The 22,568-nt window shown below is 42.5% G+C and overlaps 1 protein-coding gene and 1 pseudogene across 2 annotated transcripts in view; both read right to left on the bottom strand.

The window, feature by feature from the left end:
- The window catches only part of BLTP3A (bridge-like lipid transfer protein family member 3A), a 77,285-nt gene that overhangs the window by 53,982 nt on the left and 735 nt on the right, over positions 1–22,568 (bottom strand). The window lies entirely within an intron of this gene.
- LOC148774099 (protein crumbs homolog 3 pseudogene) lies at positions 5,862–19,425 on the bottom strand (annotated as a pseudogene).

The raw sequence follows: 22,568 nt of genomic DNA, 5'->3' as shown, positions 1-22,568 counted from the left end.
GCTGTAGGAACTGCAGACACATTTATTCTCTCCTGACTGGCATGGCAGCCATAACACAGCCTCTCTCCTGGCTGACGCAGCAGCAGTAGCAGCAGCCATAACATAACCATAACATAGCCATAACATAACTTCATATAATGTAACTACGATGCCACTCCAATGTAGAACCAATGCAGCGGAAGCCAGGGCTTTCACGGTGAGGCTCATACAGGCTACTGCATGAAGTAGCCCATGACCAGGCGAGGACCTCGTGACACATATGCGCTGTGCCGTAAGTGACCCCAGCTATTACACAGCCATGCAAAGTCACTGTTTATAGCATGGGGTGAGAGGGTGTGAGAGCGTGAGCCAGAGAGCCTGGCTGGTGCCATCTTGTTAATTTCCCAAAAAAACCTGTCTCCAGCCCTTGTGCCTATGCTCTTGCCACCCACCCCTCTTCCTGGAGCACCTTCATCATGATTTGCCATTGAAGACTCAACTCTGACTTTTCACTGAGACTTTCTTTCCTTAACTGCTTCAATGTTAAACTTCATGTTAAACTCGGACCGCTTCAATGTTAAACTTCATGTTAAACCGCTTCAATGTTAAACTTCATGTTAAACTCAGACCGCTTCAATGTTAAACTTCATGTTAAACTCGGACTGCTTCAATGTTAAACTTCCTTAACTGCTTCAATGTTTAAACTTCATGTTAAACTTGTACCTTCTCCATCCCTGGAATGTGTAACACACATTTAGGTCATCATCAGAGAGGGTTTTGAGGGTTCTCTAATTTTCCCATATGTAACCACTGCTATGCAATTACTGTGTTAAGCCCTGTGAGGTCAGGGGCTGAGGGTTAGCCACCCCTCCTGATAACACGGTTACCTGACAGAATACCAGCTTTCCTACATACCTTGTAGCCAACTGCCCTGCTGACTGACTACTCCCAGCTCCCTTCTCTCATCGGCTGGCTGGATCAACGTCAGGCCAGTTCCTCACAGCATAACCCCGGCTCCTGTACGACAAACTGTCCGATGAATCTCACCTGTGTAAGTTCTCACTGCTGTTGCCTCTCACAGTCACTCTTTTCTCCCCAGTAATGAATTCCACGTCTCCCTCCATCTGTAACTACACTTAGCCCTTGCACATATTAGATGCTAATAGTTGAATTTATAGAGTTATATGTTGTTTACCAACTTTTTTTCCCACACATATCCTTTCCTTTTTACTAAGCTGTGTTTCAGTGTTTTGGGTTTCCCTTGAACCCTAAAATCATGACTGGCAAGTTTTATCTCTACATTTCTCTTCTACGGTGACTAACATGGTGCTATGTAAAAGGGCTCTGTAACAATTTTTTAAATGATAGTAAAAAAACAATTAGAAGTTTTAAAACACACAGTACTGTATGATATTAAGAGATACATAGAAATGTGCTGGCATGATAACAAATTCTGGAAAGTGCTTGCCTGTGGGACATGGGGAGGGGTCCACAGGAAGTGTCACCTGTATGGTCAATGCTCATTTCTCAAGTTGGGAGGTAACTGCATGGCTCTTCATTATATTACTCTTTATACCTTTCTATATGGCAAATATTTTACAGTAATCTACCTGAGATTTCTATCAGTGACCTACTGTATATATGCACTGTTGGGAGAGCTACTCCTCCATGGGTCTCTCACATTCCTACATGTCTTGTTGGGTAAGAAAAACACAAAACACATGACCTTGACCACTCCTTACCCAAGCCACTTCTCTGGGCTGTGATAGGAAAGAGCAGCTTTGAGGGATGAAGCAATGTTCCTCTCCAGTACAAAGAACGAACTTGCTTACTATGTACTATGAAAGCAATGGATTCCCCAAACTCAGTGTCCCACTCCCATAGCACATGGACAGGCATCCATCTGGGCCCGTTCATACCACTCCCGTGGGACCTGCGGGGCGCAAGGGGAACCAGAGCAAACCTATGTTTACACTGCTTGCAGGGCCATGACTAATAAAGTCCTTTCTCTCTGACCCAGGAGGCTTGTGCTCTGCCAGCAACCACGAACCGCAGTGGGCTATTAGCATCTAAACAGGGTGAAATAAAATCCTAGACCTTTACACATACTTTTACTGATTTTAATTCATAAAAAAATTTAATCAACAGTCACTGAGAATGAATCTATATTATTCTCTGAACTAAAAAAGTAAGTTTTCTACAATGACTCCTGTTCTCTGAAAACTAACTTGCCACAGAGGAAAAGAGAATTCCTCTTTTCCTATAAAGCATGGCCACCTACAAGGAAACAGGACTAGGTATGAAAGAGAAAATGAGAGCAACTTAAAACACTTTCACTAAGTAAAACTACTGAAAGTAAAGGAAAATACACAGCACAAACCCCGAGGAACCGAGAGGGAACACAGTCTTGAAAGAGGGAAAGAAAAGCAGAAAACAGAACTCAACCTTATTTACACAGAATCACTAGGTACCAGGTGGCTTTCTTTTCCAAGCCCCTTTTGTATTTAAATAAGACATTACAATTATTCCCTTCCAGCACCCTTCCTCTACTCTTAGTATTCAGGGAAGCCACCTCAGCTTAAAATGGGGGTGGGAAACCCTTCAGAAGAATTAATCTTAAAGATAATTTTTGAAGACATAAAATTAATTTTGAGGGCTGTATGTCTCCTCTCTCCTCTGCACAGACTCTGCTAAGACCCCACCTCCCCAAAGAATCATGGTAGGAGCAAGACAGGGTAAGGATCCCTTTAATATACAGGAGCAGGGAGGAAAGGCTGAGAATCACTAAGATAAGCTAATTTTGCATCTGATAAAAAGCTATTTTCAAGAAAAGTGACAAACTTTTTCAAGTATTTTTCTCTCTGAAAAGAGGAACATACTTCAAATAAAACAAAACAAACATAGACAAGAATAAGTTATACTGATCATTAGCACTGACATTCTCAGAGTGCCTATACTAAACAGGTACCAATATCTATGCAAAACCTAATCTTATTTGTGTGCTCAGCTGCTCAGTCATGTTTGATTTTTTGTGACTCCCTGACTGTAGCCTGCCAGGCTCCTGTGTCCACGGAATTTCCCAGGCAAGAATACTGGAGTGAGTTGCCATTTCCTACTCCCAAGGCTCTTCCCGACCCAGGGACTGAACCCATGTCTCTGGTGTTTCTGCATTGGTTAGGCAGATTCTTTACCACCAAAGCACCTGGGATGCCCAACCTTATCTACAGCTCCATAAAAAATAAATGTCATTTTTCATTTTCTCAAGTCTTAAAACATTTTTTAAAGTACATTTTACTTTGTACCAAGCACTCTAAAAAGGAACATTATCTCAATTAGTCTTCACAATACCCCATATGAAATATGCATCATTATCCCCATTTTAAAGAAAAAGAACATGAGGTTCAGATATAAAGTCATCCGCCCAAGGTGAACAGGGCAGGAAGAGGCAGAGCAGGAACCCAGCTCTGCTCACTGGACTTTCTTCTACTAACATCTTCGCTTAGTAATATATTCCTTCAAAATACATCTGGCACAGAATAAATTTACAAGCTATCTCAGAAATGGTAAGAGGACATCCTTTCCCTTTTTACAAACTACCATGGCTGTTTAGCTGCTTAACCTGTATAAGAAGAAAAAATAAATTTTGTGGGGGGAAAGGGGATAAAGTTACAGTGTAGCTCCATCAAAGACCTTTCTGCACTTCACCAACTCAATCAGATTAATAAAATCTTTCTTAGGTATACCCAGAGCTAAGTCACCAGCATTCTAGCATTAACGCCCGTCTCTACCAAGACACTGACAAGTGACCACAGAGGTTACTGTGCTATCAGCTCTGTGATCAAATATGCAAGGAATAAATAATCATCAAAAACTGAGCAAACAAAATGACCAAGAGTTCTTTAATTATGCTCTAAGGACTGCTGACGGTACAGGCAGGTTTGCTGGACCACCATGGGCTGTTCTCCTGTAATAGTAATAATGACATACATTTGTTTTGTTTTTTTATCAATTAACTTTTGCTAAGTCACTTCAGTCGTGTCCGACTCTGTGCGACCCCATAGACGGAAGCCCACCAGGCTCCCCCGTCCCTGGGATTCTCCAGGCAAGAACACTGGAGTGGGTTGCCATTTCCTTCTCCAATGTGTGAAAGTGAAAAGTGAAAGTGAAGTCAGTCAGTCATGTCTGACCCTTAGCGACCCCACAGACTGCAGCCTACCAGGCTCCTCCATCCATGGGATTTTCTAGGCAAGAGTACTGGAGTGGCTTGCCATTGCCTTCTCCGAAATTAACTTTTAGGAGACAACAAAAAAAAAAGATATTACCTAACTGCTTCTCATGGAGAAGGCAATGGCACCCCACTCCAGTACTCTTGCCTGGAAAATCCCAAGGATGGAGGAGCCTGGTAGGCTGCAGTCCATGGGGCTGCTAAGAGTCGGACATGACTGAGTGACTCCACTTTCACTTTTCACTTTCATGCACTGGAGAAGGCAATGGTACCCCACTCCAGTGTTCTTGCCTGGAGAATCCCAGGGATGGGGGGAGCCTGGCGGGCTTCCGTCTATGGGGCCGCACAGAGTCGGACACGACTGAAGTGACTTAGCAGCAGCAGCAGCAACTGCTTCTCAAAAATGCAGTAAGACTTTCTCACTGATTTTGCCTGTATTTTATCATAACAACAAAGAATAGGTAAAAAGATGACCCGTGGGCCCAGTCACTATCAGGGAGGCTTGTGGAGGTCTGCTCAACCAAGGAACACCACTGACCTGAGCTCTAGTCTCAAACTATCCAGCAGTCTCTGGCACAGACTTCATTCACTATTGTGCTCCTTACCAGAATGATATCACTGAGTCCAAGGGTGGCTGAAAAGGCTAATGGAAGCCTGCTATTTGTTGTACTTCAAGAATGTGGGAAAACATTTTTCTGGCCATCTGTTACTGTTACAAAGCATAGAGAATAAGATGAAATCAAGATGGAAAAACAGACTTGGGTCAAGTTTCATTTCTCCCAGAGCACTGCAATTTGCTGAAGAGACAGGAGACAAATGCTCCCAGACATCTTTGTGAAAATGGACCACAATGTTGGGAAGTGACAATTCTTAGATTTGGAGAATTGCAGAATTTCAGAGCTAGAAAGGCATCTTACTCTCTTAGTCCAAGCCTACAATTTGCAAGTGGCAAAAAAAAAAAAAAAACACTGCAGTATCTATTTAAAATGTACTTTTTTAAATTATATTCACATAGATGCAAAATCATAAGCTTAATCAATTTTAGAACATTTTCACTACCCCCCAAGGAAAAACAAAAACATACGCTGCAGCTAGCATTCCTAATCTCCCCTTGCCTCCCAAAGCTAGACAACTGTCATTCTATTTTCTATCTCTATAAATTTGGCTATTCTGGACACTTAATATAAATGGAATCGTAAAATATGTGGTCTCTTATGACTAGCTTCTTTCACTTAGTGTATTGCTTTCAAAGTTCACCCATGTTGTAACAGGAATCAGCATTTTGTCCTTTTTTTTCAATAGAGCCAAGAATATTCCATTGTTTGAATATATCACATTTTGTTTCTCCATTATCAGTTGATAGACATGTGGGTTATTTCCACTTATGGAATATTATGAATAATGCTACTAAAGAACTGTACAAAAAGATCTTCACAACCAAGATAGTCACGATAACATGATCACTGACCTAGAGCCAGACATCTTAGAAGGTGAAGTCAAGTGGGCCTTAGAAAGCATCATTACGAACAAAGCTAGTGGAGGTGATGGAATTCCAGTTGAGCTATTTCAAATCTTGAAAGATGATGCTGTGAAAGTGCTGCACTCAATATGCCAGCAAATTTGGAAAACTCAGCAGTGGCCACAGGACTGGAAAAGGTCAGTTTTCATTCCAATCCCAAAGAAAGGCAATGCCAAAGAATGCTCAAACTACCGCACAATTGCACTCATCTCACACGCTAGTAAAGTCATGCTCAAAATTCTCCAAGCCAGGCTTCAGCAATATGTGAACCGTGAACTCCCAAATGTTCAAGCAGGTTTTAGAAAAGGCAGAGGCACCAGAGATCAAACTGCCAACATCCGCTGGATCATGGAGAAAGCAAGAGAGTTCCAGAAAAACATCTATTTCTGCTTCATTGACTATGCCAAAGCCTTTGACTGTGTGGATCACAATCAACTGTGGAAAATTCTGAAAGAGATGGGAATACCAGACCACCTGACCTGCCTCTTGAGAAACCTGTATGCAGGTCAAGAAGCAACAGTCAGAACTGGACATGGAACAACAGACTGGTTCCAAATAGGAAAAGGAGTACGTCAAGGTTGTATATTGTCACCCTGCTTATTTAACTTCTATGCAGAGTACATCATGTGGAACGCTGGGCTGGAAGAAGCACAAGCTGGAATCAAGATTGCTGGGAGAAATATCAATAACCTCAGATATGCAGATGACACTACCCTTACGGCAGAAAGTGAAGAGGAACTCAAAAGCCTCTTGATGAAAGTTTAAGAGGAGAGTGCAAAGGTTGGCTTGAAGCTCAACATTCAGAAAACAAAGATCATGGCATCTGGTCCCATCACTTCATGGGAAATAGATGGAAAAACAGTAGAAACAGTGTCAGACTTTATTTTTGGGGGCTCCAAAATCACTGCAGATGCCGATTACAGCCATGAAATTAAAAGACGCTTACTCCTTGGAAGGAAAGTTATGACCAACCTTGATAGTATATTAAAAAGCAGAGACATTACTTTGCCAACAAAGGTCCATCTAATCAAGGCTATGGTTTTTCTCGTGGTCATGTATGGATGTGAGAGTTGGACTGTGAAGAAAGCTGATCGCCAAAGAATTGATGCTTTTGAACTGTGGTGTTGAAGAAGACTCTTGAGAGTCCCTTGGACTGCAAGGAGATCCAACCAGTCCATTCTAAAGGAGATCAATCCTGGGTGTTCATTGGAAGGACTGATGCTAAAGCTGAAACTGCAATACTTTGGCCACCTCACGCGACGAGTTGACTCACTGGAAAAGACTCTGATGCTGGGAAAGGTTGGGGGCGGGAGGAGAAGGGGACGACAGAGAATGAGATAGCTGGATGGCATCACCGACTCTGTGAACATGAGTTTGAGTGAACTCCAGGAGTTGGTGATGGACAGGGAGGCCTGGCGTGCTGTGATTCATGGGGTTGTGGAGAGTCGGACATGACTGAGCGACTGAACTGAACTATGAAAATGCAAGTACGAGTTTTTGTGTGTACTTAACAACTTTACTTCTTTTATATATACACTTAGAATTGCTGGGTCAAATGGTAACTGTTTTACTTTTCAAGGAACTTCTACACTGTTTTTCAAAGTGGATTCACAATTTTGCAATCCTATCAGCAGTATTTGAGAGTTCTAACTTCCCCACATCCTCATCATCACTTGTTATTATCTTCTTTTTATTATAGCCATCCTAGTAGCCATTGTGGTTCTGATTTCCATTTCCTTGATGGTCTCATGATGTTGAATATCTTTTCGTGTGTTTTTGTGGCCATTTGCATATCTTAAAAGAAATATCTATTCAGACACTTTGCCCATTTTTAACTTGGTTACTTGTTCTTTTATTTAGTTGTCAGCCATTATTTCTTCAAAGAAAACTTGTCTTGTTTTAGTTATCTACTGCAGCATAATAAATCACTCAGTGTTATAAAACAGAAAGCATTTTACTAAGTTCACATATTCTGCACACTAGAAATCTATTCATGAAATAACTGGGATTGCTTTTCTCTGATTCATGTATCAGAACAACTGGGGAGCCCCTGGACTCCAAGTACATATATTTTAATATTGTTCCATAGTCACCAAGGCTCTGTTTTTGTTTTTCAATCTTTTCTGTTCTTCAGAGTAGATAATTTCTATTCCTCTATTTTCAAGTTCACTGACCATTTCTTTAGCCACCTCCAACCTGCTGCTGAGAATAAACTTTTCATTCCAGATATTGTACTTTTAAGTCCTAGATTTTATATGTTTTTTTTGGTTTTATTTATATTATCCATTTCTCTGGGGAGAGTCTCTAGTTGTTCATTTATTACTACCAAGTTGACTTTAAAGTCCTTATGTAGTAATTTCAACATCTGAGTCACCTTGGGGTAATTTCTATTGACTGTCATTCTCTGGACAATGAGTCACAGAGCCATTCAGTTATTACTGTATACTGAGATCCAACCAGTCCATTCTAAGGGAGATCAGTCCTCGGTGTTCACTGGAGGGACTGATGTTGAAACTGAAACTCCAATACTTTGGCCACCTCATGCGAAGAGTTGACTCACTGGAAAAGACTCTGATGCTGGGAAGGATTGGGGGCAGGAGGAGAAGGGGACGACAGAGAATAAGGCTGGATGGCATCACCGACTCGATGGACATGAGTTTGAGCGACCTCCAGGAGTTGGTGATGGACAGGGAGACCTAGCGTGCTGTGATTCATGGGGTCGCAAAGAGTCAGACACAACTGAGCGACTGAACTGAACTGAGACATTACGGAGATTCTGGATTCTTCCAATTTCCCTCCGAAGAATTTTGTTTTGTTGGGCAATCAACTTGGGCTAGATTCATACTCCAAACTCTGTCCTTTCCGTAGTGGCTGAAGCTGAATTTCAGCTCAATTCTTTCAGCTTTCAACCATCGCCTTTTCCAAGCTCCACAGAGTCTTCCCTCATGCATGTCAAGGATTAAAGCAGATTTTAGGGCTTCTCCTTCTTTGTTCCCTCCTTTCTAACATGTATCCTTTCATTTTCCAGACTCTCTTTTGGCCCTGAATTCCATCCTCTGATTCCCCAAGTAAGACTGTAAGACTGCAGACTTTTGCTTGAGTGCTAACCATCACCCACCAGAGTGTCCTCAGGTAAAAAAGCTATAGAAATGAGAATCTTACCTAGTGCGATCCATATCTGTCTAGTTTCCTGTCAGTTTCTGCCTCATTTTGTCCCTCTCCAAGGTCTTCGAGTACTTGTTTTTTAAATACTACCTTGAGTTCATAATTGTTACAGGAGGGAGGCTTTGGTGGATATAGGATACTCCTATATTGTTAGAAGTAGCTTTCCTGCTAGCTTTCATCATTTTCTCCCCAAGAGGCAACCATGATGTGAGCCACCAAAAATACACACGACTGGATGTGCACAAACACACCGTCTCAGAGCAGGGCAGGAAAGAGTAATAGATAAGTTACCCTCTCGGTCTGCTGCTGAAGTGCTTGTCATAAAAGTGCAAAGCAATATAAAAAAGTATAAGGAAAAAATAACAGTTTCCACTACACAGAAGTAACTATATATGTATATAGACAGTAGCTGGGCTTTCTTAGAGACTAAACAACAACAGATAGTAGTTATATATGCAGTTAGACAATTACTATATATATATATATATATTCTACTAAAATTGCTTCTTTCTTCAGTGAATACCTTGGGCATTTTATAATGTCAGATTTTTAAATTCTTTTTAATAATTAGAGAGTAAATCTATAAAGAATACCTCTGTATATACTACAATTTACTTAATAAAATCCCTACTGATTTATATTCATTTCATTAAATAGCCTTTTTCACTTGTTTGATTCCTTCTGTAGCACGAATTCATAGACATGAAACTGCAGAGTCTACATTTTGACAGATATTGCCAAATTTCCTATCACAGACATGTTACTGAGTCATACGGTCAACAATTATAACCAATAGTCCAAATCTCCCCATACCAAGGGTAGCTTGGTCATTTGAAGCACTCCTATTTACCCTAACCCCCATCCCAGAATTCTGGACATTCTAGAGAGGCTCTCCTTCCTTAATTCCTAACAACAGTCCTGATGAACATTCTAATTCCCTCCTCTAAACCTGGAGCCTTGCTAGTCTTGTATAGCTGAAACACTAATAACTGGATCTGGTTTGATCCACTTTTCTTCTAGAATTGAATATCTGTAAATTGGCCTACTGGGGATTCCCTGGTGGCTCAGATGGTAAAGAATCTGCCGGCAATGCAGAAGACCTGGGTTCGACCCCTGGGTTGGGAAGATCCCCTGGAGAAGGGAATGGTAATCCCCTTCAGTATTCTTGCCTGGAGAATCCAGTGGAAAGATGCGTCTAGTGGGCTTCAGTCCGTGGGGTCTCAAGAGTGGGATACGACTGAGTGACCAACACGACAACAAACTGGCCCACTAGCAAAGTAAGATGTTACCTATCGATTCCTCGTCTAACCACTGTTAACATATTTGACCACCACCTAGAACGTGGCTGCAGTTTCTTATTCATCATCTTTTCTACACACCTTTTTTAAAAAAAACACTCTCTTTAGGCCATGTTATGTGCATGCAGGATCGCAGTTCCCCGATGAGGGATCAAACTCACACCCCCTGCATTGAAAGCATGCAGTCTTAACCACTGGACCATCATGGAAGTCCCAACATACTCCAACTGATCATTCTAGAATTAGGACTGAGATGGGGGGAACTTCATCAACTGTAACTCAGAGATAGCTGCCCTCTGCCTTCTCAGTTCTTCAACCACTCAGTTCTCATAGAGACTGGGTCCCAGCTTCTTTCCTCTACACTGGTCTTGAAGATATTACACTTCATGACTCAAGTCTTGGCATGTCTCACCTTGTTAGAAACATTTGTCATCCTAACATATTCCCCTTAATTTCCTTTACTTCCATGTCATGACAATTTTCAAACTTAAATCATGAATATTGTATTTCTAATTTCAAAACCTACACAGGCTCTTGGTTTAACCAAAGTGATCAGAAAAGGAAGGCCTATTCCTTAAACACCTTTTTAGAGAAGTATAGCAGGCAGATTATCTAAGATTTTTAAACTGCTCAAGGAGAAACTAAGGAAAAAGGAAAATCATACCATACACTGAAGGTATCCTTACTGTTTAAGCACAACTGGCCCTAATTTGACCAAAATATATGCTTATTTTAACAGGCATAGACTGCTCAAAGTGATTTCTTTCACATCTGATAGTGGAAGAAAAGCCCTGTCAAAACCTGTGAATAGTTTCCCCTACAGAGATAGCTTCCCAGGCAGCGTGAGTGGTAAAGAATCCGCCTGCCAGTGCAGGAGATGCAAGAGATGCGGGTTCGATCCCTGGGGCGGGAAGATCCCCTGGAGTAGGAGATGGAAGCTCACTGTAGTATTCTTGCTTGGAAAATCCCACAGATGGAGGAGCCTGTTGGGCTACAGTCCAGGAGTCACAAAGAGTTGGACACGACTGAGTGACGACGTGCACGCGCACACACACACATCACCACACCTAAGGTAGCAGCACACTCAACTAAAGGTTAGTAGGTTCAAACCAAATAAAGTAACTGTGGAAGACACAATGAAGAGGTTAAAATACAAAGGTCTCTAGGGAGGACTATGAGCTCCTCAAGAGCTGGAACTGTATCATTTAGACCTCTGTCTAACTCAAAACCCAGGATAAGGATGTTCAATTAATGTCTACTGATATTAACAAGAAGCAAATAAATGACAATTGCCAAATAAGTGACATGAACTAAGGGGTACATCCAACAATCTATCCATATTCTTTCACACATTGCAAATCAACTATATGTGTGATTATCCAAACATGTTAAACCAGGTTTAAGAGTGTCATCTGTAAACACAAAAATAAATAAAAGCTGTGAAGCTGAGGTTAGAAGGTACACACTTCCCATCTGCAATAATTAGTAAGTGCCAGGTTTTTTAAAAGGAGAGAGGGAAAGAAAGAGATTAAGTATATTCTGAAAGCTCTATCTAAAAGCTGTTATAATAAAATATAGTATCAGAAAATAAAAAAGAAAGAAGATATTTCTCTGAGAACAAAAATTATTTTTAAAGTAATAGCTAACATGTAATTGCTTACTCTTTTCCAGGCATTGTCCTAAGCACTATCTTATACATTTTTAATTAATTTCTCTCAATGAGCTCATGACATAAAAGACAGCCACTGTCTCCAATTTATACATGAGGAAACCTAAATGTGGAAAGGTTAAATAATTTGTCCAAGGTCACAGAGCTAGCGAGCTAGGATTCAAGATCAGGCAGTCTGGCTCAAAAACTTGCAGTCTTGCCCACACTAAACCATCTCTGTGACTTTACACAAAGTCAAGAGTTAGAGAAGTTTGGAGAAGAGAAACTCCAGGTCCCTCAGACCCAGGTCAACAGCAACAGAGAACATGATGAGCCCTGTCCAGACGCTTTGGCATAGTATTCAGGCCTCTATGACCTAGCCAGTATCCTTCTAGCTGTATCCCTTTAACCCACACTGCATGATGCAGAACCACATGTAGTCTCCTAAAACCACCTGTTGTCTCTCAGCCTCTGCCTGGCATCACCCTTCTGCCCCAGACTGTCTGTGCCCTGCTGGCTCCACGGATACTTCTGAAGGCTTTACTGGGCCCAGTGTTTACAGGCCTATTTGTCTCTATAGGCAGGTAAGACTCTGAGCAGGAATCTTGTCTCATTTGTCTCTGAGTTCCTGGTGCCTGGCATACAATGCAGTTGATCAAAAAGTTTCTGGAAAGAATTAATGAATAAATGGTTTCAGAATCAGAGTCCTCAAAGACAGCCCAGGGTCTGGGGCTAGCCGAAGGAGAGACCAGGCTCCATATCTAAGAGTGGCTGAGGCACCACCTGCAGCTGAATATCCAACTTTCCTGCAACAAACCTTCCTCACAGAGGCAGAGGAACCTCTCTTGAGGGTTCCGAGGACCTACGAGCCACAGCCAGCTCCATCTGCAAGGAAGGGATATCCTTCAGTACATTGCCAGGCCTCTCATTTCGTATCAACCTCTGTCGAGACATTTCCTCAAATAAAATGAGCTCCTGAACACTGCAGCCCCTTCTTTCACACAGGTTTGGGGAAAAAAAGAAAGATTAAAAAAAAAAAAAAAGAGCAAGAAGAAAGAGAAAGAAAGAAAAACAGATTTCTCTTAGAAAAGGGAAACATATGTTTTCAGCTCTGCCTGGGAAAGCACTACACCAGATGGTAGGAGGAAGTTCAGCTAGAATGAACTGAGCCATCCCCAGCTGGACTGTCCACATTTCAGAACACCTCGACTTTCAAATGACTCATAAACCGCTGCCCGGACCCCTGCCCCATCCTCACTGCCATGGCAACAGAAACCGATTTCGGAAAGTAAAAAACACACTTGGAGCTTCCAGAGTGTCTGCGGACTGAGGAGCTATGAAAGTAAGAGTGGCTTAGAGGAGCTGACCCTGTAGGACACACCATGAACTGGCACTGAGCTAACTAGAATAGCATTCCTGCTCCCAAATATGTTCTCTATTCCTCCCCCTGACTTAGCTGAAATCATACATCCTAAAGAACAGGGAATTTTGGTGACAGAGTAAGGGAAGCAGAGAATACAGGCCTGGGGGTAGCAGGGTAAGGCAGCAGAGGACTGAGGGGAGAATCGGGGCAGTGGGTCATGACAGATGGGCCTCGGGAGGTGGGGAAGAGACTTAAAGGAGAGAAGAGAGGGTGGATCAAGAGCAAACCAGCTGTTTCAGACTTTGGCCTAAGTTGGTGGTTCTCGGCCCTGACAGATTCAACTCTACAAGGGGTCTTGCCAACAGTGACAACCTTCTCTAAAATAATGTTCAAAACAATCTTTCCCAAACGTAGTTGCAGTCCTGAAACTTTCACTGTAGTTTAAAGCTGTGCAGGGAATTCCCTGGTGGTCCCTTCCTTCCACTGGTTAGGTCAGGACTCCATGCTTCCTTCCACTGCAGAGGGCATGGATTTGACTTTTGATGATGGAGGAACTAAGTTCCCACAAACTGCATGGAGCAGAAAAAAAAAAAAAAAAAGTTATGCAGTACTTTGTGTTTACATGTAAGCAATGGCAAGCCACTCCAGTACTACTGTCTAGAAAATCCCATGGATGGAGGAGCCTGGTAGGCTGCAGTCCCTGAGGTCGCTAAGGGTTGGACACGACTGAGCGACTTCACTTTCCCTTTTCACTTTCACAAACTGGAGAAGGAAATGGCAACCTACTCCAGTGTTCTTGCCTGGAGAATCCCAGGGATGGGGGAGACTGGTGGGCTTCCGTCTATGGGGTCACACAGAGTCGGACACGACTGAAGTGACTTAGCAGCAGGCTTATATAATCTAAACAAGCAATTCACCTCTGTAAGCATCGAACAAACGTTCAGAAGTCAAAAAGGACAAAGGACAAGGAGTTCCCTGGTGGCCTAGTGGTTAGAATTCTGGGATTTCACTGCTGTGGCCGGGGTTCAGTCCCTGGTCAGGGAACTGAGATCGAGTAAAGTGTATGTTGTGGCCAAAAATAAATAAATAAATAAATAAAAAGACAAAGGATTATCCTTCTTTGTGTGAAACGATTCCACACACTGCATGACATCAGCATCTCCAGCCCACTCATTGAATGCTGATCATATCCCTCAATCAGAACCAGAAAAAATGGCCTTAGGCCTTGCTGAGAAACAATGATCTCAACGATCTAAAAGATCTTACTCTGAACTTTTTCTTCTCCTTCTTCTCTCCTCCCCTTTCACATGGTTCCCAAACAACCAAGACCCAGATCTCCATCTAGTGAGCTTATATTATATATAATTAACATACTGTGGCTTTTGTGGGATGAGAACCTATTCAACAGTTACAACACTATTTCTACTACTCAACCACACACTCCAAATTTCAAACTTAGAAATAAAATTTGAGAATATAACACTTCCATAAGTCAGAGACTTAAATACACTGACATCTCACCATCAAAGTTCTCATTCTTTAAATGATGGGTTGACATCTAAGCTATGTATCTCCAAGGCACTATAAAGACTCAGTATCCGTGTAAAATGATCATTGCTGTTGGCAAATAAAAACAACATCAATCCAGCACATCATTTATGATACATCTAGTCTTTACTTTGTGGCAAGAAGGTACAAACTACCTATCCTTTACCTAGACTGCTAATGTGTACTATTTTTACACTTTAGTTTTTCCCCTTTACTATAGATATTGATTGATTGATTATACATATTGGGAAATGTTCCTTAGCATCCATAATCAGCACCAGCAGCACTGTCTTCATCACACAAAGATAAAGGTCCCTTAGTGATACTGGGTGAATTAGACTCCCGCATCTCCTGCTCCCCTAACCTCACCCAGTCTGAGGCTCCCTGAGTTCCAACCATGCATTCTCACTCGGCATACCTTCTCCTGCACCTACTTCACACACTCAAAACATCCTAAGACCCTCTGGTTTTCAAAGCAGTCAAGGGTCATAATCCCTGCCACATGAAGGTCACACCCCAGTAATCACAGAGAATTAAGCTGCCAGAAAAAAAAAAAAAGAACTTTTTTTTCCCCCAGTGATTCATGTCATACTTACAGATTATTTTCCAACCAGGCTTTGTAACTAAATGGCGCCTATTTTTTTTTCACTCTGAAAATACAGTATATAATTGTGCTATATTCTTAAACTCCAGATAAGTAAATCCTCTAAGGACCCAACCCAGTATATACATCGCAGGTATCTCACCTATTCGGAGGCCCAAATTTACCTTATAGTATGCCTCGGCAAGAAAAAAGTGTCAAACAGGACCAGCCCTGGTTTCCTTCTCTCCTTAAGCAATGACACAGAGCATTCATCTCTACTTCTCTGCATTAAAATGTTAAGAAACATAATTCTTACGTGTTGAAAGAATTATTCATGTGGATAAGTTAGACACTGTTAGCGATCTCTCTTGAACAACTTTAATAAGTAGTAATCGTCACTGTTCACTGAATACTTTTTCAGTACCAGGCACTTTTATACATGATTTCTAATCCTTAAGACAAGTGTGTATTATTATCCCCTATTTAACAGATAAGGAAACCAAAACTTCAAGAAACTAAAAGACTTGCTGAACACCAGCTTACAAGTAGCAGAGTCAGAACGCACAGCCACCTTTTAGAATTCAAAGTCCTGGGTCTTTCTACTACACTAACATGCTGCTCAATCAGCTTCTCAAAGCAACCGATTTCATTATTTGTGAACCATACGTTAAGCTTTTTATGTCAGATGCATATGACCACATTACTTTGAAATTTGTATTGCTTATAAATGCTGCTTTTTTTAAGACACAAGACAACCACTTTAGTGTAAAAGAGAATCACCCCTGGAAAGGTATAAAGATCCTAATACAAAAACTATTAATTCAAATTTTAGTTTATTTTTAAAAATTTTTATTTATTCATTTACTTTTAGTTTCTTTAGTAAAGATAAAAATCTTTGCCAGGGCTTTCACTGCTGGGGCCTGAGTTTAACAGCTGGTCGGGGACCTGAGATCCCACAAGCCACATGGCACATCTTTAAAAAAACAAAAGTCATGCCAATGGGGTACTAAACTTATAGAACAGAAAGAAATTATTTAATAGCCAGGGTAGTCTGAATGCCAAATATTTAACAAAAACTCAAACACCTAAAGAAAAATCCCTCCTTTCTCTTAAGGTAAATGACTATTACTTTGACAGGGAGCAAAGCATCATATCCATTCCAAATAAGAAATGTTACGGGTTAATGGTTACAAATTACCCTAATTATTTCCACTGAACCTGCCCAATTGGAACATTTCTTCAAAAAGTTCTTATGTTTCCAAGGCTCTGACATTTGCTTGTGACTAAAATTCACAAACAAATCAGAATTTGAAAATTAAACAAAGGCAAAAATAAAGGGGCCATCTGGTTTATCACAGATGAAGTAAAAATATTTCAAAACATACCCACCAGAATGGCTAAAATGGAAAAGATGAAAAATACCAAGTGTTAGCAAGGATGGAGAACAACCAGAATTCTTATACACTTTCAGGGGAAGTGCAAACTGATACAGCCAGTTAGGAAAACTGTTTAGCAATATCTATTAAAATTTAACATACACATATCCCATCACCCAGAAATTCCACTCCTAGGTATATCCACAACAGACACACTTATTCACCAAAGGATATGTACTAGACTCTTCCTAATAGCACTATTCAGCACAGCTCTGAATTGAGAAACTATACAAATGTCCATCAACAGAAAAATGTACAAATAAATTTAAGTATATTCATATAATAGAATAACAGCAATGAAAACAGAAAATCTCCAAAATGATACAACAGAGATTAACCTCACAAAAACAATGTTGAGCTAAAGAAGCCGGGCATGAAAGTATACATTCTGTGATTCCCTTTATATAAAGTACAAAGAAAGACAAAACTAATCTTTGCTGTTAGAAGTCAGGGCAGTGGCTAGCCCTTGGTAGAGGCAGTGATGGGGGAGGCTCAGGAAGCTCCTTGGTGCTGGTTAGTATTCTCCTCCTTCACATGATGCCGGTTGTTCAATCTGAAATACTCAGTAGAGGAGATGCATTAGAGCAGCAGAGAGATGAAGGAGCCTGGCTCTGGAACGGGAGTGACTGTTAGGATCTCAGTCCCACCACTTACTGATATAGGGCAAGTTATTTAACTTGTGTCTCATTTCTTTCTTTTTTTTTTTTGGATTTTCCTGATGAGTTTATCTGGGAGCCCTCTTTTGCTCAGAAACCCACACCACTCAACACCTCCCCTCCTGAGGCAACCTGAGGCTGGCTCTTAGGTGCAGCTAAAAGCCCCTCCCTTCCAGGAAGCCCTCCCAGCCCCTAGGACCCTCGAGAACTTCGAATTCCTCTCCCAACAGCCTATGTGCCCTATAGGAGTCTCCTTTACCTAGGCTAATTCCTACTCCTACCAGCCCACAGGAAGGTCTTATAATATCTCACCATCCACTATATAGATATATGTGTCAAGTGAGCAGTCACAGTGTCCCCTGCCATCAAGGACACAGTCTTAGAAGCACCTTCTTCCCTTCTATTGTTAAGCACTGGGTGGGTTTGATTGCCCAGAAAGGGCTCTGCCTTCCCCCAAGGTCACACAACCAGGAAGGGTGATGGGTAGAGGAAGGGGACCTAGATGGGCAGGCAGCCCCGCACGGTCTCCTTGGAGTCCTGTGGAGCCCGGGCCTCAGCTGCGTGGGAGAACTGCTCCTCACTGCTGGGCCAGTAGGTGCCCTCCGTTTGCCTCTTCTCCCTTGGCTTCCGCACCAGCAGGTCCAGACCCACAGCCAGGAGCAGGGCAGCCAGGAGTGAGAAAACCATGATGGCAGTGGTGGCCTCCTGTGACAGGGCTCCCTTGGAGCCAGGGCTAGGGCCAGAGGGTTCACACTTGCAGAGGTCGTAGAAACTGCTTGCCCCCCGACCCGGCCCCAGCAGGCCAGCAGTAGTGGCAGGCCGAGCGCCAGGAGCGGCTCCAGGCTCGGGCTCGCCACGGGCCGGGTGACGGGCTAGTGGTACAGGGAAGGGGCTTGTCGTAGGCGCCGCTCCTACTGCATCTCCGGCCGGAGGTACCTTCGACCCCGCACCTGGGAGCTGAAGGAGAAAGGCCAGGGCGTGGGGGAGGGGGCCGGATCCAGTCACAGGCCCCTGGGAGGGGCGACCCGTGCCGGTCACCCACGAGTCCCGCCCCTCATTTATTTCTTCATCTATAAAATGGGCCTAATGTCTCCTTCACAAGGTTCAGTTCAGTTCAGTCGCTCAGTCTTGTCCGACTCTTTGCGACCCCATGAATCACAGCACTCCAGACCTCCCTGTCCATCACCAACTCCTGAGGATTAAATCATCATAAGACATATAAAGTGCTTATTCTAACAATTGGCTATTACTATTAAATATTTGCTAAGTCAATAAAAGCGCTTCTTCAGAAGCAAGACAAGATGAGGAAGAAAAAACAGATGTATATGATTGCACTATTACCAGAAAATGTACAAATAATTACTCAGGAAATAAAGATGATAATAAGTAAGGCCTAATCCAAAGGAGCTCGGAGAAGGCAATGGCAAGCCACTCCAGTACTCTTGCCTAGAAAATCCCATGGATGGAGGAGCCTGGTGGGCTGCAGTCCGTGGGGTCACTAAGGGTTGGACACAACTGAGCGACTTCACTTTCACTTTTCACTTTCACACATTGGAGAAGGAAATGGCAACCCACTCCAGCGTTCTAGCCTGGAGAATCCCAGGGACAGGGGAGCCTGGTGGGCTTCCGTCTGTGGGGTCACACACAGTCGGACACGACTGAAGTGATTTAGCAGCAGCAGCAGTAATCCAAAGGAGTGTGACTTGGAAGCCGAGACAAGCCCTACCCACACAAACCTTTACCTAAACAGACCCTGGCCAGGCAGTCAGCCTCTGAGTGGGCAACTCCAGCAGTCCACCAAGGACTGGCCACGGGATCTCTCCAAGATGAGGGGGCACTGATCAGAATCTAAGAAAGCTGAGCTCACGGTCAGGTTCTCTTATTCTCCGAAAGGACTCTGAACTCTTCTGTGTCTCTGATTTCACCTAACACTTATGTTTTTTAAAATACCTATCATGTTATCAGCCATGTCTTTGTCACTTGGAGTCACATTTCCTGCAGCCATTTAGAGTAAATAATTAAGACTTCTGCTGGCTTTCTAAAAGAGCCAGTTGAATGAGTTGCAGTCACCTATACCATGGATGGGTCCTTAACTTCTCTGACCATGTTATGACAGCTACTCTTCATTAAACTCTACTTTCATGCCAGGCACTATAATAAATGCTTTATCCCCAATTTCTCAAAAAAATTGTACTAGGCATGTAGTACTCTCTCTTATTCTCATCTTTTACAGATAAGAAAACTAAGGCTCAGAAAGGCTGCCCTATATTATTAAGTGGCAGAGTAGGAAGGTGAATCTAGCTTGTCTGGCCCCAGAGAAAACTCCCTTTCCATGAGCCATAGTGCTTCAACTTACTTTACAATCCATCATATTTCTTCCTATTTGTACAACAAAAGGTCAATAGCTAAGGGGATCTAAAACAAGAATAATCTAATTCAGTGAAAAATCAATTTGGGGTATTTTTTAAATTATTGTTTTTGTTCTAAGTAAAAATATCCTCCTGGGTTTATTTAAATAAACACTGAACACAGAAGCTATTTGTATTATGTAGCAGTCATCCAAACCATAGGTTAAAGCCCTTAAAAGAGAATTGTACTTCTTCCCTGCTGAATCCCCAGCACCCAGCTCAGTGCCTGGCCTAGAGTAGGATCTGGAAAATCACCTCCTTCAAATCTTGTTTACCAAAATAGTCTGCTGATAAGTAGGATACATTCCAACAAGACACTTTAATATGCAAAACTTCATGAGCAAAATGAAACATAATAGAGGAGTCACTGGGATATCCTTCCTGCTGTAGGATACTCCTCCAGGTCAAGCAGTACTGTCATCATTAGCAACAAGTAATTATTAAATACCTACAAATATTTATTTAATATAGTAACGCAGTATCCCAACTCTCCTCTCTCTTTCTTCATCAGATTTGGGAAGCCACAGAAACTATAGTCCTCTCCAAGCATGCCAGCCTCTGGATGTGTAGTAGAGACCATACAGAGACACAAATGTCTTGTGTGATTAAGGAAGCTTTCCCAAGTTGAATCAACAGGAAGGCCTCAGAAGTTTGACCTGTCCCCCAGTCAGACCTACATCCTAGCAAAAAAGGCAGCCCTGAATAACCTTCCACCCTACTCCTCAGTAAACCACACAACCCTGAGGAAACAAGAAATTTCTACCAATGTCTAACACCTATTCCTACTTCATCTAAAAGAGATATTTTGTTCACTAAGGAGTCACTGAATATGTCAGCATATACTATTAAATTTTTTCTTTAAAAATTTCTATCTTCTTAGAGACAGCGCAGAATATGAGTGTACCATATTACAGCAGAAGTGTACCAGAATCAGGAAGCAGAAGTGTACCAGGTTCTATTTCTCTACCCATTTTTTGGCCACTCCATGGGGCTTGCGGGGTCCTAGTTCCCTGACTGGGGGTTGAACCCACACCCTTGGCAGTGAAAGCACAGAGTCCTAACCACTGGATCCCCAGGGAACTCCCTCTATTTCTCTACTGTACCTTCCACTGCAACTTAAGCAAGTCACTTATCCTTCTAGGCTTTAGCTTCCTCAGTCATAAAATGAGAGGCTGAACTACCTGGGGGTTCTTCAGGGCATTAATTCAAGATGCCTTAAGAGGTTAAGGCATGAGTTTTAAGGGATTTTGAACTTTCCCCACCATGGGAACTTACATAAAAAATTATCTGTTTGCATATGTGGGTTTTTCTGGAAAAGTCTGTGGCTTATATCAAATCATCACACAAGTTGTGGCCTCCCAAATAACCACATCACATGCTTTATTGCACACTTACTATGCACTAGGCACTGCACTAAGCCCTTGTGTATTAACTCATGTAACCCTTACAATAACCCTTTGAGTTAGATACTACTATTATCCTCATTTTATAGTTAAAGAAAGTAAACCAAAATTAGCCTGACCTCTTAAACACAAGGCTATGTTAGGTAAGATCATCTCTAAACCCAAAAATTGTCTGATTCTGTATTCATTCAAATTAATGCTTTTCCTTTAGTTAAATTTTCTGCCTCATTTCACAATCATTAGTTGTACACATGTCTTTACACAGAGCAAGCAAATTCATGGCACACCCAAATGAATGTTACCTGAGAAAGAATATACTAGGGAATTAACCCAAGTAGAGGATCCAAAGTCACTTTCCAACTCCAGCCTCTAATCCGCTTTACTTTAAAATATGGTGTGGTGATTAGCCAAGAGATGAATCTGAATCTAATTACTAATTAAAGTCTAAAATCAAAATAACAGTAAATTGGCCAAAGTGTCTGCCAGAAGAGAGGACGCAGTGCCAGCGACAGTGTCTCACACGGCACTTACCAAGGCAATGAGAAGCCCAGAAAAGAAAGGAGAACAAGGCCTGGGGTCCCATGGAGACTGGCTTCTCCCCTACTCCCTCCTCCTCAAAACCACTGACCACTGTGGAGGCAAGGACTGGATCACCCTCCACGTGAGAGGCAACGGCTGTCTAAAGGTATCGCTAAGCCCTGCCCGGAATAAGGAGTGAAAACGAAGCGAAAGGTTAGCTTCTGAATTTTCTGTACACCAGTTATGACAAGCTGCAATCCTAACTCAGGGGTCAGCAGTCACCCAGTTACAAGCGAACAGTTTCGCGTGCCACCCAGCTCGGGTCCAAATGACTTGGCGGACATAACATTGTTTATCTGATGGCTGCAAAGCAGAAGTGGGCGTTGTTAGTTCTTTTCACAGGCTGTCCAAATATCCTCATATCTTAAAGAGAAGGCTGTCGAAACTTTATGCCCAACTCTCATGCCCTTTTTCCACTTAGTCTGTGTTAAAAGAAAAGAGAAGCCCCGGGAGGGGAAAAGGAGATTCGAGGAACGGTCAGGCTGCAAGGATTAGATCTTTTTCGAGAGTGATGCAACAGGGTCGGCCAGACGACGAAGACAAGGAGCTGGGAGCTTCCGGGAGAAAGAAAAACCAGTATCGCGGGTGGGAATCTGAGCGGAGGATGTGTTCTGAAGGACTGGGGGTCGGGGTCATTTTTAAGTGAGTGAGCGGGGTTGAGGGATCTAGTCCGGGGCAGGAGGAGGAAGACGAAGACCGAGGAGCGGGCAGGTGGGCGGGTAAAGAGGCGGGCAGACGGCCCCGAGGGAGGGGCAGCA

This window comes from Moschus berezovskii, chromosome 23 (genome assembly GCF_049115385.1).
Source record: "Moschus berezovskii isolate FMDL1 chromosome 23, NW_MosBer_1.0, whole genome shotgun sequence".
NCBI classification, from domain to species: Eukaryota; Metazoa; Chordata; class Mammalia; order Artiodactyla; family Moschidae; genus Moschus; species Moschus berezovskii.
Note: the sequence above shows the minus strand (reverse complement) of the source record. Positions and strands in the feature narration are given on the sequence as shown.